The sequence below is a fragment of the Dasypus novemcinctus genome, chromosome 30 (assembly GCF_030445035.2).
Source record: "Dasypus novemcinctus isolate mDasNov1 chromosome 30, mDasNov1.1.hap2, whole genome shotgun sequence".
Taxonomy (NCBI): domain Eukaryota; kingdom Metazoa; phylum Chordata; class Mammalia; order Cingulata; family Dasypodidae; genus Dasypus; species Dasypus novemcinctus.
Genome location: NC_080702.1, coordinates 28,304,728 through 28,319,120, shown reverse-complemented (window position 1 = coordinate 28,319,120; position 14,393 = coordinate 28,304,728). Strand labels below are relative to the sequence as shown.

The window sequence follows — 14,393 nt, the reverse complement described above, 5'->3', positions numbered from 1 at the left end:
AGACGGCCACTGATCTCTGCCCAGGTTTCACTCTTCCCTTCTGGGCTCATTCTTCTTGAGCTGCTGCATGGGCCCAGCCTCTTAGGGCTTCCTGCTTACATGATCCTGTAGTCCTCTCCTGACACAGACTTTCTTTCTGGGCCTCCTATATTAGTCTTGGCTGTTTCACACTCTTCCCAAGTTCTGTGAGCTATCAGGCAAATGTCTCATCTCTCCCCGGGGCCTCAGCTGTGTGAGCCTCTCCTTTCTGCCACATGGTAGGATCAAAAAAATGACAGTATTCTCCATTCTTGTGTCTTTCAGAGTCTGTCTTTCTCTGTTTCCATTTATGTCAGTCGTAGCAAGGGGCAGGTACTCAACCTGATTCACTCCTCACTGATGTAGTCCAATAAAAAGTCCTACAGCAATCTTAACATGTAATCTAATCTCAGGCTTCTCAACTGAATTTAATGCAATGAAAAGGTATCACACCCAGAGGAATAGTTTACAAACATAATCTTTCTCTTCTGGGGAGCCATAAAATAATCTCAAACTGCCACATCCACTGATTAAAAATATTTAAGAATATATTGCTTAATCTCCATATTTGTGCATTTTCCCTTTTTCCTCCACTTATTAATTTCCAACATAATTCCATCATGGTCAGAGAAAGTGTTTTTGTATACTTTTAATGTTTTAAAATTTTTTGAGATCTGACTTTATGTCCCAACATATGGTCTATTCTGGAGAAAGATCCATGAGCACTTGAGAAGAATGTATATCCTGTTGTTTTGGGAGGTAATGCTCTACAAATGTCTGTTAGGTCTAGTTCATTTGTCATAATAAGCTTCTCAGTTTCCTTATTTATCCCGTCCAGATGTTCTATCTAATACGAAGAGTGGAGTGTTGAAGTCTCCAGTTATTATTTTAGAGACATATATTTCTCCCTTCAGTTTTGCCAGTGTGTCTCTTGTATATTTTGGGCCTGTGCATAAATATTTATTATTGTTATTTCTTCTTGGTGACTTGTCCCTTTTATTAATATATAGTAACCTACTTCATCTCTTGTAACAGTTTTGCATTTAAAATCTATTTCATCCAATATTCGTATCACCACACCTGCTCTTTTTTTTTTTTATTGCTATTAGCATGCAATATCTTTATCCAACCATTTACTTTCAGCCTTGATTGTGTCCTTGTGTCTAAGGTGAGTCTTTAATAGACAACAAATAGATGGCTTATGTTTTTTTAATCCATATCGCAGTCTATGCCTTTTAATTGGGGATTTCCATCCTTTTAACATTCAGTGTTATTACCATAAAGGCCTTACTTCATTCATTTTATCTCATGGTTTTCTGTTGTCATATCTTTCTATTGTCTGTCTTTTAACCCTGTGAATTTCTCTTACTTATGTTCTTCATTTCTACACTCTTCTCCAGCATGCTCTCTCTTTTCATTTCCTATCAGGCTGTAACACACCCTTTAATAGCTCTTGTAGATTCAGTCTCCTGGGGACATTGTTTTTGTCTGTCTGTAAAGACTGTAAACTCATCTTCATTTCTGAAGGATAGTTTTGCTGGATAAAGAATTCTTGGCTGGCAGTTTTTCTCTTTCAACACCTTAAATATATCATACCACTGCCTTCTGAAGCACTTAGCCTTATTAAGTCTCCCTTGTAAGGAGTGCATTGCTTTTCTTTTGCTGCTCTCAAAATCCTTTTTATGTTTGGCCTTGACAATCTGAATAGTAGATGTCATGAAGTAAGTCTATTAAGGATTTATTCTGTTTGGGGTACATTGTCCTTGAGTATTGATATTCAGGTCTTTCATGGGTTGGCAAATTTTCAGTCAGTATTCCCTCAAATATTCTTTCTGCCTCTTTTCCATTCTCTTCTCCTGGGACACCTATAATGCATATGTTTGTGCATTTTGTGTTGCCATTCATTTCCCTGAGACCCTTGTTCAATTTTTTGCATTCTTTTCCCTGTCTTTTTTCCTGTCTTTTTTCCTGTCTTTTCAATTTCAAATGTCGAATCTTCAAATTCACATTTTCATTCTAACATTTCAAATCTGTTATATGCCTCCAATGCATTTTTAATTATATTTTTATTACAGTAGTTGTGAACTTACAAAACAATCATGCAAATGTGTAGAATTCCCATACAGCACCCTTCACCAACACACCACACCATTGTGGAACATTTGTTACAGATTATGAGATAATATAATCAGACTGTTAACACTAGTTATGATCCATAGCATCATACATTTGGCATACTTTTTCCATACCTCCTATCATTAACACTGTATATCTCTGGCATATTTATAAGAATATTACAGTTTTGCTCTTCACTATAAGCCATAGGTTACTGTAGCAGTTTGATATTATTGATGAATTCCAAAAAGAAATACTGGATTATGTTTGCAACCGATCTTTTCCTCTGGGTATATGAGATTAACTGGATTCAGAGGTTTGCTTGATTAAGTAATTGTGTCAGTAGGCGGTTGACTCCCCACCCCTTGGTGGGTGGGGACTCACAGATAAAAGGCCTGGCAAAGAACAGAGTTTGAGGGCTTTTGATGTTGGAGTTTTGATGTTGGAGTTTGATGCCGAAGCCTTAAGCTGGAGCCCTGGGAAGTAAGCTCACAGAGGAGACAGATGCCAGCCCCAGGAAGAAAGGAACCTTGAACCCAGAGAAAAGCAAGCCCCAGGAATGTAGGAACCCAGGAAGCCTGAACCTTTGCAGACATCAACAGCCATCTTGCTCCAAGTAGACTTTGGAGAGGGAAGTAACTTACACTTTATGGCCTGGTATCTGTAAGCTCCTACCCCAAATAAATACCCTTTATAAAAACCAACCAATTTTTCTGGTATTTTGCATCAGCACCCCTTTGGCTGACTAATACAGTTACATAAATTGTACTTTTCCCATGCTTCTCCACATTCCCATAACTCTGCAATAGTGATGTACATCCCTTCTAGTTCAAAGAAGGACATTCTTGCATTTGTACTATTAACCACAATTCTCATCCACCTCTGAGTTCACTATGTTACATCTAATGTATTGTTAATTTCATCCATTGTGTGTTTCATTTCTATAATCTTTGTTACTTTTTTTCTGCAGCTTTCATATTGTTCTTTAGGTTCACACAATGTCACCTTAACATCCCTTATCTCTTTAGTCATATTTTCCTTCATCTCCTTAAACTGATTAAGAAGGTTTGTTTGAACATCATTTATTAGTTGTCTTAAATTCTGAGTTTCCTCGATTAATAGATTATTGGCTTGTTCCTGTGAGTAGTCCATCTCTTTGATTTATACTTTAATTTTTTCTAAAACTTTAATATTGCCCTGTTTAGTCAAAACTGTGGCAGGAGACAGTAAACAATGCCTCAAGCAGGGGTACTCCTGAGGACTCTAGAGACATCTAGACACTACGGGGCCTACAATCTCAGGAATTCAGCACCCTGTCAGGGGGCCTTCCCTTGGAATACATGCTCCCCAGTGCAATAGAGTTAGACTCATTTATAATTTCCCTAGGCATGGCTCTTCTGCCCCTTTTATTTGTACCTATAATTAGCACTATACTCATTAAATATATATCCTAGACATTTAAATCTTCAGTTTGTTCATATGGTGGTTGAGCCCTGAATCTCAGCTAAGTTGTAACATCTATTCTCCAGTTCACTGGATTCGTCGAGGACAACTAACAAAAGTATGTTGATGGGCAATGCCCATCCCAAAAAACAGAGAGTATCTATAAATGCAAGCAAGACAGTTCCATCCATCTGCCCCATGGGACCTAAGCCCCCTCTCAATCAGAAACAGTGTTGGCATCACCACCCCCAAATCCTCAAGATTGAGAAATGAAGAAAAATAAGAGGGTGGGGAATCCAACTATGGACTAAAGTAGACTTACTATTATTCTAGCAATTTAAGATCTTGTAACACTGATATAAAGGCAGTGGCCACCAGAAGTTCTGAAGGGAGAGAGAGAGAAGAATAGTTGTAACATGGGGCAACTGAAATAATCATATACCTAGGAATAAATCTAACCAAGAATGTAAAAGACGTATTCAGAGAACCATAAAACATTATTAAAAGAAATTAAAGATCTAAATAAATGGAAGGACATTCCATGTACATGGATTGGAAGACCAAATATAATTGAGATGTCATTTCCACCAAAAGCAATTTACATATCCAACAAATTCCATTCAAAATTCTAAAAGCAATCTTTGCAGAGATGAAAATGCCAATCATCAAATTTATATGGTGGGAGAAGGACTCTGAATAACTAGAGCCATCTTCAAAAAGAAGAACAAGGTTGAAGGACTCACACTTCCCAATCTTAAAACATATGACAAAGCCACAGTATCAAAACAGCATGGTTTATGGGCAGATATATAGACCAATGGAATTGACTTGAGAGTTCGGAAATCAACCCTTGCATATATTGTTAAGTGATTTTTAAGAAAGAGGTGAGATCTGCTAAATTGGGAAAGAATAGTCTCTTCAAAAAATGATGCTGAAAAAATGTCCATATGCAAAAAAGGAAGGTGAACCCTTAATACCATATACAAAAATCAACTCAAAATGGATCAAAGACCTAAATATAAGAACCAGAACTATAAAATTCCTAGAAGAAAACAGGGAAACATCTCCAGTACCTTGTATTAGGTGACGTGTTCTTAGACTTTACAATCAAAGCATAAGCAACTAAAGAAAAAACAGGGAAATGGAACCTCATCAAAATTTAAAACTTTTGTGCATCAGAGGACTTTGTCATGAAAGTAAAACAACAACATTCGGAGAAAATATTTGGAAACCACATATCTGGTAACTGTTTCAATTACTTTGTATTATTTGGGATACTGTAGGTTTCTTTAAAATAAAGAAATCAAACAACAAAAAGATAAGCAACCTAATTTAAAAATGCACAAAAGACCTGAATAGACATTTCTCAAAAGTATATATAAAAGGGAAAAAAAAAGCACTTGAAAAGTTGCTCAACATCATTAGGCATTAGGGAAGTGCACATCAAAACTACAATGAGATACCATTTCACACCCACTAGAATGGCTACTGTTTTTTTTTAATAAATGAAAAATTGCAAATTTTGGAGGGGATGTGGGAAAACAGTAACACTTATTCATTTTGGTAGAAATGTAAATGGTGCAGTCGCTATGGAAAATAGTTTGACGGTTCCTCAGAAAGTTAAATATAGGGTTAACGTATAACCCAGCTTCTAGGTGCATACACAAAAGAATTGAAAGCAGGGACTCAGAAATTAGCTCACCGATGTTCACAGCAGCATTAGTTACAACTGACAAAAGATAGAATATCTCACGTGGCCATCATCCAATGAATGGATAAAATACGGTATATTCACAGAATGAAATATTATTCATGCATAAAAAGGAAGGAAGTTTTGATACATGCGAAAACATGGATGAACCCTGAAGACATCATGTTGAGTGAAAGAGGCCAGACAAAAGAACATATAGTGTATGAGCTCACTGACAGGAAATGATTAGAATAAACAAATTCACAGATTCAGAAACTAGACTAAACCAGGAGCTGGGTTGGGGGTAGGGAATAGGGAGTTAATGCTTAAATTATATAGAGTTTCTATTTGGGATAGAGAAGTTTTGATAATGGGTGGTGCTGAAAGTAGTTCAATATTGTGAACATAATTTAGGACTCTGAACTGTATACATGAATGTGGTTAAAAGAGGAAATTTATGGTTGTATATATGTTACTAGAATATACATTTTTTAAAAATCCAGGGAAGTGTATATGGCTGAAGTGATTGAGCTCCCGCTTACCACACAGGAGGTACCTGGTTCAGTTCCTGGTGCTTCCTAAAGACAGCGAGCTGGTGTGACGGGCAGGTGCAGCAAGCTGACACAACAAGGTGACATAATAAGAGACACAAGAGGGAAACGGACTATGGCCCAGTGGTTAGGGCGTCCGTCTACCACATGGGAGGTCCGCGGTTCAAGCCCCGGGCCTCCTTGACCGTGTGGAGCTGGCCCATGCGCAGTGCTGATGCGTGCAAGGAGTGCCGTGCCACGTAGGGGTGTCCCCCGTGTAGGGAAGCCCCATGCGCAAGGAGTGCACCTATAAGGAGAGCCGCCCAGCGTGAAGGAGGGAGCAGCCTGCCCAGGAATGGCACCACCCACACTTCCTGTGCCGCTGATGACAACAGAAGCGGACAAAGAAACAAGACGCAGCAAAAAAAAAAAAAAAAAAAAGAGACACAGAAAACAGACAACCAGGGGAGGGGAGGGGAATTAAATAAATAAAAATAAAAATCTTTAAAAAAAAAAAAGAGACACAAGAAGAAAAATACAGTGAGAGATACAACAAAGCAGGGAATGGAGGTGGCTCAAGCAAGTAGGCACCTCCCTCCCACATCAGAGGCCCTGGGTTCAGTTCCTAGTGCCTCTTAAAGAAACAAGGAAGATGAACAGAAACAGCAAATGCAAAAAATTCAGGGGGTGGGGAGAAATAAATCTTTTTTAAAAATCCATAGGACTGTGTAATACAAACCCTAAGGTGAACCATGGGCTATAGTTAACAGTACAATTATAGAAAGGCTCGTCAGTTGTAATAAGTGTACCACATTAATGCATGATGTTAATAATAGAGTGGTATGTGGAAACATGTATTTTATGCAGGGTTTTTCTGTAAACCTACATCTCTAATAAAAATTTAAGAAAATGAGGAAGCTGGGTCTGGGGCACAAGAAAGAAGATGCAGTTGGAAAAGAAAAAAAAAAGATCAATTGTTGTCCATGGTGGGGGAAATGAAATGACTGCTAAAGAGTACAGGATTTCTGTATGGATAAATAAACATGTTCCATATTTAAATGTGATGGATGTACAACACTTTGAATATAATATGAGAATATAATATGAAAAACAATTATACACTGAGTGAATTGTATATGAATTATATTTTCATAAAGCTGTTTAAAAATAAAATTAAATACTTTGGAATTAACAAAATAAGTACAAGGTCTCTACAATGAAAATAAATTGACAAGTTTACCCTAAAATAGAAAAGTGCAAAGAATTTAGCCAAAAGAAATTTTAAACATAAAAGTTAGAAAAATACACTCCTTAATTTCAAAACATATTATAAAGTTAAGTAATAAAGACAGTGTATTATGGGGGAAAATGTAGATACTTAAATCAATAAACCCATATATTTTCTTCAAGTGATAATTCACAAAGGTGCTTAAGAAATTCACCAAAGAAAGTATAGACTTTTCATCAAATGGTGCTTGAGCCATCAAGTAAATCATATGCAAAAAATAAACACTTACCTTACTATTGGCCAAAATACACTAAAAATTGATAGTCTGAAGAGGTTTGGGGGAAGACGGTGACTGGCTTAACAGGCAGAGCTGAATGCTCTCACAAAAATAATAGAGAAAGAGCTACCAAGCCTCGGCCCCCCCCCCCCCCCCATGGCTAGGAAGGGCTCCTTTCCCCCACTCCCAAGCTATTAAGCTGGGGTAAAACCCCTGGCTTGCTGCAACAACTGAGAGGGGAGCAGACATCTTCCTCCCTGTCAGTTGTTTCAAGGGAAAAAGGAGGGGAGGTGGGGTACTTTCTTTTTCAGTGAATTCGGCCAGCAGAGCTCACTTGGAATCTCTGATCTGGAGAGTGAACACAGAAACAGGAAAGGCCAGACTGAAACACCTCTGTGCAAAGGTGTGCTGATTTAGTGCCACCTGCTGGTCAGTCTGGAAATTGCACAGACAAAAACTGTACTCTCAGTATCTAACCCCTGGGAGAAAATCTGTGCCCCACTAGTTAGCCCCTGGCCCAATTCTGAATACTTAAGCTGGGCAATTTTAAAGACTGTGAATAAGTTGAACCAAATATCAAAGAAGAGCTGAAGGGAAAAAAACAATAGGTAAGAGAAAGAAATTAGTTATCAGAGTAAATTCACCAACATATTCAGATGCCTAGACATCAGCAAAAAATTAAAAGCCATGCTAGGAAACAGGAAGAGATGCCCCAGCCAAAAGAACAAACCAAATATCCTGAAGATATAGGATTTAACACAATCAGTGATAATCACACAACTCTTCTAAGTCACTTCAAAGAATTCAAAGAAAATACGACTAAAGAAATAAAGGATATTAAGAAGACACTGGGAGAGCATAAAGAACAATTTGAAAGCCTCCAAAGAAAAGTAACAGACATTATGGGAATGAAAGACTGGATGGATGAGATTAAAAATAAATTAGAGGCACATAAGAGCAGATTTGAATTGCCTGAAGACAGAATTAGTGATTGTGAAGACAGAACATCTATCTGACCTGGAAAAGAGAACAGACAGAGAAGAGAATGGAAAAAATGGAATAGAGTCTCAGGGAATTGAATGACAATGTAAAACACACAAACATTTGCATTATTGGTGTCCCAGTAGGAGAATAGAATGGAAAAGGGGCAGAAAAAATATTTGAGGAAATAATAACTAGAAACTTCCGAACCCTTATGAAGAACAAAAATATCAATATCCAAGAAGGACAACGCACCCCAAACTTAATAAATCCAAACAGACCTACCCTGATACACCTACTATTCAGAATGACAAATATCAGGGATAAGATAGGATTCTGAAAACAGCAAGAGAAAAGCAAAACATCACATACAAGGAAAACTCTATAAGATTAAGTACTGACCTCTCATCAGAAACCATGGAGGAGAAAAGAAAGTGGTATAATGTATTTAAGGTTCTGAAAGAGAAAAACTGCCAGCCAAGAATTCTGTATCCAAAAAAACTCTCCTTCAAAAATGAAGGTGAATTCAAAGTCTTCACAGACAAACAACTAATAGAATATGTTACCAAAAGACAAGATTTTTAAGAAATACTAAAGAGGGTGCTGCAGCCTGAAAGGAAAAAACAAGGATAAGAGATTTGGAGAAGAGTTTAGAAATGAATATTATTCAGAAGGGTAAAGTAAAAGATAAGAAGACAATAGAACGATATGACAACAGAGAGCCAAAGGACAAAATGGATGAAGTAAGTAATGCCTTTATAGTAATAACACTGAATGTTAATGGATTGAACTCCCTAATCAAACGACATAGACTAATAGAATGGATTAAAAAAACATCTATTAGTTGTCTACAAGACCTCGAGACATAAAGACATAAAGACACAACCAGGTTAAAAATGAAAGGCTGGAAAAAGGTATTCCATGCAAATAGTAACCAGAAAAGAGCTGGAGTAAACCAGATAAATGTAAAATAACACTATAGTATATGAACAATAATTACTCAGTGAAACTGGCAAATTGTTCCTGTGGTCAGTATTCTGTAATTGTTTTCATACAAAATAAACACTTGCTTTTAATTGAGGAGGGCCGGAAAAGAGATATATTTTTGGATACTTCATTTTTCTTTAATCCTTTCTTCATACTCCTTAATTAAAATAATCTCTCTGGATTAATAATGATTTAGTATGACTATTGTTGAACAAAATTTTGAATTTTTCTAACTCAAAATTATGACTTGGCAAATTGATATCTGCTGTAATTCATTCCAATAAGATGTGAGAATTCCCAAATAGGTATTTGATTATCTGGAAATTAAATAACCACACCAATTTATCTCATTCTTAGAGATTATGTCCCATAGTTAGACCTATAAGATAAAAATTAGAATTGTTATAATTTTTATATTTAAATTATTACTTACATTTATAAATGTTTGTTGCTATACTACTTTTTATAATTGACTATATTAAATCTAACATGGCCTTGCACTCTCATTTAAAATTTGTAATGTCTTTTAATCTGTTTTTCCATTTATTTTACAATTTTACAATAAAGGACTATTTATCAGCTTAAAAAAAAGCCATCGATCATATGGTATGTGAATATACCTCAGTAAAACTTAGTAAACAAATAAATAATTGTGTAGGAACAGCCAGAAATAGCAGCTATGTACAGCAGGGGAAAGAGATTGAGGGGTGAAGAATTTTTGGTCTGTTTTTTGTTGTTTATTATTACTATTGAAATAATGAAAATGCTTTAATAATGACTGAAGTGATGAACACACAACTATGTGGTTATACTAAATACCATTGATTGTACATTTTGGATAAATTGTATGCTTTATTAATATGTATCAATAAAATAGATTTGTTTAAAAAATTAAAATTGTACAGTGCAAAGTATAAACTATAATGTAAACTACAGACCATAGTTAGTAGCATAGTTAGTATGGTTAGTACAGACCATAGTCAGTATTCGTTCATCAATTGTAACAAATGTACCACACTAATGTAAAATGTTATTAAAAGGGGAAAATGTGAGAGGGGAAGGGAATGAGGTATATGGGAATCCCCTATATTTTCAATGTATCTTTTCTTTAATCTAAAACCGGGGACAAGCCTCCCTGGCACCAAGGGATTACTACCAAGCACCAGCTGACGATGTAACCAGAAAAAGACCTTGAATAAAAGGACCAACTCAGATCAGCAGAATATCTCAGCCTACATGTAACATCAGGTGTTAAAAACTGCTTTTTGACCTTGAATAAAAGGGGGGAAATGGAAAGGACAAATGAGTTTATATGGCTATGAGTCTCCAAAAACGAGTCAGGAGGTCATCAGAGGGGTCACGCATATGCATGCCTCAGCAGGGTCCCAGAGACAGCCAAAGTAGATATAACCCCAGGTACTGGTTCTTCTGAGGGATACAGAGAGGTTTTATGGTCATGGCAGATGGCTCTGGAGTTCAGGGCCATGTCAGTTGGTCCTACTTTGGAGTTTGTGTTCCTGAGTGTAATGGAGTTGGACTCAGATGTGATTTTTCTACACATGCCTCTTCTGTTTTACCAGACCTGTGATTGGCGCTGGGGTTGGTGTGTCTCAGGGGACCTGAATCTCTGGACTGTCCATGTAATAGCCAGGCCTTGAGCCTCAACAGACTTGCAACTCCTACTTTCTGGCTTATTAGACTTACTCTGGCCAGCTAACAGGGAGGTGAAGAAGGTCAACCATCACACCAGGGAGCCGAGAGTGCCAACATTGGGAAGGAGGAGAATTGCATCCATCATCCATGTGGAATCTAAGACCCCTCTTGATATAGTGCTAGAGTGGACATAACCATCCCAGGATCCACAGGATGGAGGGACAGAGTATGGATTAGAGTGGACTTACTGATATTCTATTCTGGAACTATTATGATTAGTAATGGAAGACAATGTAGCATTGATGTGGAGAAAGTGGTCACAGTAGCTGTTGAGGGTAGGGAGAGGGAACAAGGGATATAATGTGGGGGCATTTTCAGGACTTGGAGTTGTCCTGGTTAGTACTTCCGGGACAGATGCTGGATGTTGTATGTCCTGCCATGGTCCACTGGGTAGACTGGGGGAAAGTGTAAACTATAATGTGAACCATTATCCATGTGGTGCAGCAGTTCTCCAAAATGTATTCACCAAATGCAATGCATCTCCCATGGTGATGAAAGAGGTTGTTGATATGGCAGGAGTGGGGTGAGGGGGGTGGGGAGTATATGGGGACCTCATTTTTTTTAATGTAACATTTAAAAAAAATAAAGAGGAAAAAAGTTAAAAACAAAGAGGTAATTTTTTAAAAGGCACATGAAAAAAATTTATAGATCTAAAGAAAACAGTTCTAGATGAAACAGAGGGAAGAAATTTTTGATGAAGAGTTAGGCAAAGTTTTTTTGTTTTGTTTTTTGATGTGCCAGGGCTGGGGATTGAACCCAGGACCTCATATGTGTGAAGCCAGTGCTCAACCACTGAGCCACATCAGCTCCCCTGATTTGTTTTTTTCATTTGTTTGCTTGTCATTTGTTTTTAGGATGCACTGGGAACTGAACCCAGGACCTCCCATGTGGGAAGCAGGTGTCAACCACTTGACAGCCACACCCACTCCCTGTAGGCAAAGATTTTAATGGATAACACCACAAGCAACCTCCAGCAAAACTGATAAATTGGAACTCATTCCAATTAAAAACATCAGTCTTCCAAAGACACCATTAAGAATATATGAAATTCAAAATGCAGAGCCCAAGAAAATATATGCAAATAATATAAGCTGAAAAAACACTAGAATCAAGAACAGAGAAAGGCCTATGCCAAAACAATAATGATAACCTAGTAGAAAATGGACAAAAGTTTTCAATAGGCATTTTACCAATGAACAGACTGGCTTATTATCACAATAAAACACTCAACATCTTTTCTCATTATGGAAATAAAAATAGGAGATACCTTTACAAACACACTAGAAAAACTTTATTGAAAATCACTGGCAGTATATGTAGGAGATTCTAATGATTTCTCTTTATTATTGTTAAATGAATTAGCAATATAAACTTCACAGAGAGAAGATTGGGCCAGCACAGCCATGAAGCTAAATCTTAAATATTTATATAGAAATGTGTACACTTGAGTAGAGCACCAAGGGCTTCCTAAGACCATGAAGCATTTATAAAAATTGATCATGTACTAAGTAATAAGGTTACTCTAAATCTTTTTTTAAAAAAATGTTTATGCATACCACAGTCTCTCACAAAATGCAATAAGGTTGTAAACTGATATTAAAGATAATGAAAATATATAGTTAAGTGTAGAAATTAAATTAAAACAAATACTAGAAAACATGGACCCCAAAAGATATTGCAATAATATTGAAAAGGCATAAGTGAACAATACTGAAAATAGCATTTCAAAAATAAGATGATTCTCAAAAATAACCATAGAGGGTGTTCCTGGGGAGGATGAACCCAGCTTGTGCTTGTCAGAGCTTGGCCAGACTGGAGAGCCTGCCTGAGTTCTGCCACCCCCTGGGCATGGAGAGCCACTCCTTAGGTGGCTGCAGCAGGAGAGGAGGATGCTCTCAGTGAGCCAAGTCTTTGAAAGGAATGAATGAAATGTGTGGCTTGGGAGTCAATGAGCCTGACTGGAGCCCTGGATCTGTATGAAGAGTACTAAGAATTTAGCAGGATGTCATCTGAGATAGAACTTCCAGAAGCTATGAAAACCAGTGCTAATAGACTCTAGAGGGGAAGATGAATAGACTCAGCAAGTGAAAAGCAATGAGGGGATGGGGAGAAATAAATAAAAGAAATCTTTAAAACTTTTTTTTAAAAAAATTGAAAGAAAAAAAGACTAGAAAGAAAAGTCAGGATTGCAGTGAAGCCACTTTGATGAAGTTTAAAGGTGAAGGGTTCCAGTACAAGGCCAAATGGATGGAGACTAATGAGGTTTCTGCAGTTGGGGGAGACAAGTTCTATCCAAGGGCCTTGTTGCTGGTATTTGTTCCAAAGGAAAACACAAAAAGAAAATCTTTTGAACCATTTCCTTTCAAGGAATCAAAATCTTTGATGAGAAGCATCATGCTGCTCAAGAAATTCCCCACATTGCGAGAGGACATCACAGGCCAGCGGGTCTTTGCATACATTGGTGGGAAGTAATAGAATCATAAATTTGTGGACATAAAAACAGCCCAGGTGGATGAGCCTGTTATCCTGGACTTGAGAGATCTCTTCCAAGTCATTTATGAGTTGAAGCAAAGGCAAGAACTAGGGAGAAAGGCACAAAAGAATAAATGTGAACAAGTTTTGGAATAGGTTCCCATCAGCCCAAAGAAAGGTATTTAAGATGTGCCAAAAAGTTAATCTTTAAGTAATGCCATTGTTTTAAGGATTTTGAAGAATGATTTGCTGCAGCCACCCCAAAAAGAAATCTACTAATGGATTTGAGGCAACAAAGACTATGACCCACCCAGAGACAGATAAAGTAGATACAACCCTGGGTATTGGTTCTTCTGAGGGCTACAGAGACCCACAGGTTCTATGGTCATGGCAGATGGAGTTCAGTGCCATGTCAGTTGGCCCTTCTTTGGAGTTTGTGTTTCTGTGTGATGGAGCTGGACTCAGATGTGATCTCTTTTCACAAGCCTCTCCTGATACTTTTACCAGAACTGTAGTTGGTGCTGGGGTTTAATATATACCCAGGGGATCTGAATCTCTGGACTGACCATATGATAGCCAGGCCCTGAGCCTCAACAGACTTCAGCTTCTACACTCTGGTTTATTGGACTTACCCCACTCAGCTAACATGGAGTTGAAGAAGGTCAACCACCACACCATGGAACTAAGACTGCCTACAACTGAAAGCAGGAGGATTTCATCCAGCATCCATGTGGAATCTAAGCCCCTTCTTGATATAGATGTGGAGTAGACACAACCATTCCAAGGTCCACAGGATGGAGGAACAGAATATGGATTAGAGTGGACTTACTGATATTCTATTCATGAACTATTGTGATTAGTAATCGAAGAAAATGTAGCATTGGTGTGGAGAAAGTGGCCATGGTGGCTGCTGGGTGTGGGGAATGGGAGGAAGAGATG

The 14,393-nt window shown here is 37.6% G+C and overlaps 1 pseudogene; it reads left to right on the top strand.

Moving 5' to 3' along the window:
• Positions 1-12,984: 12,984 nt before the first annotated feature.
• LOC101427203 (disabled homolog 1-like) lies at positions 12,985-13,641 on the top strand (annotated as a pseudogene).
• Positions 13,642-14,393: the final 752 nt, after the last annotated feature.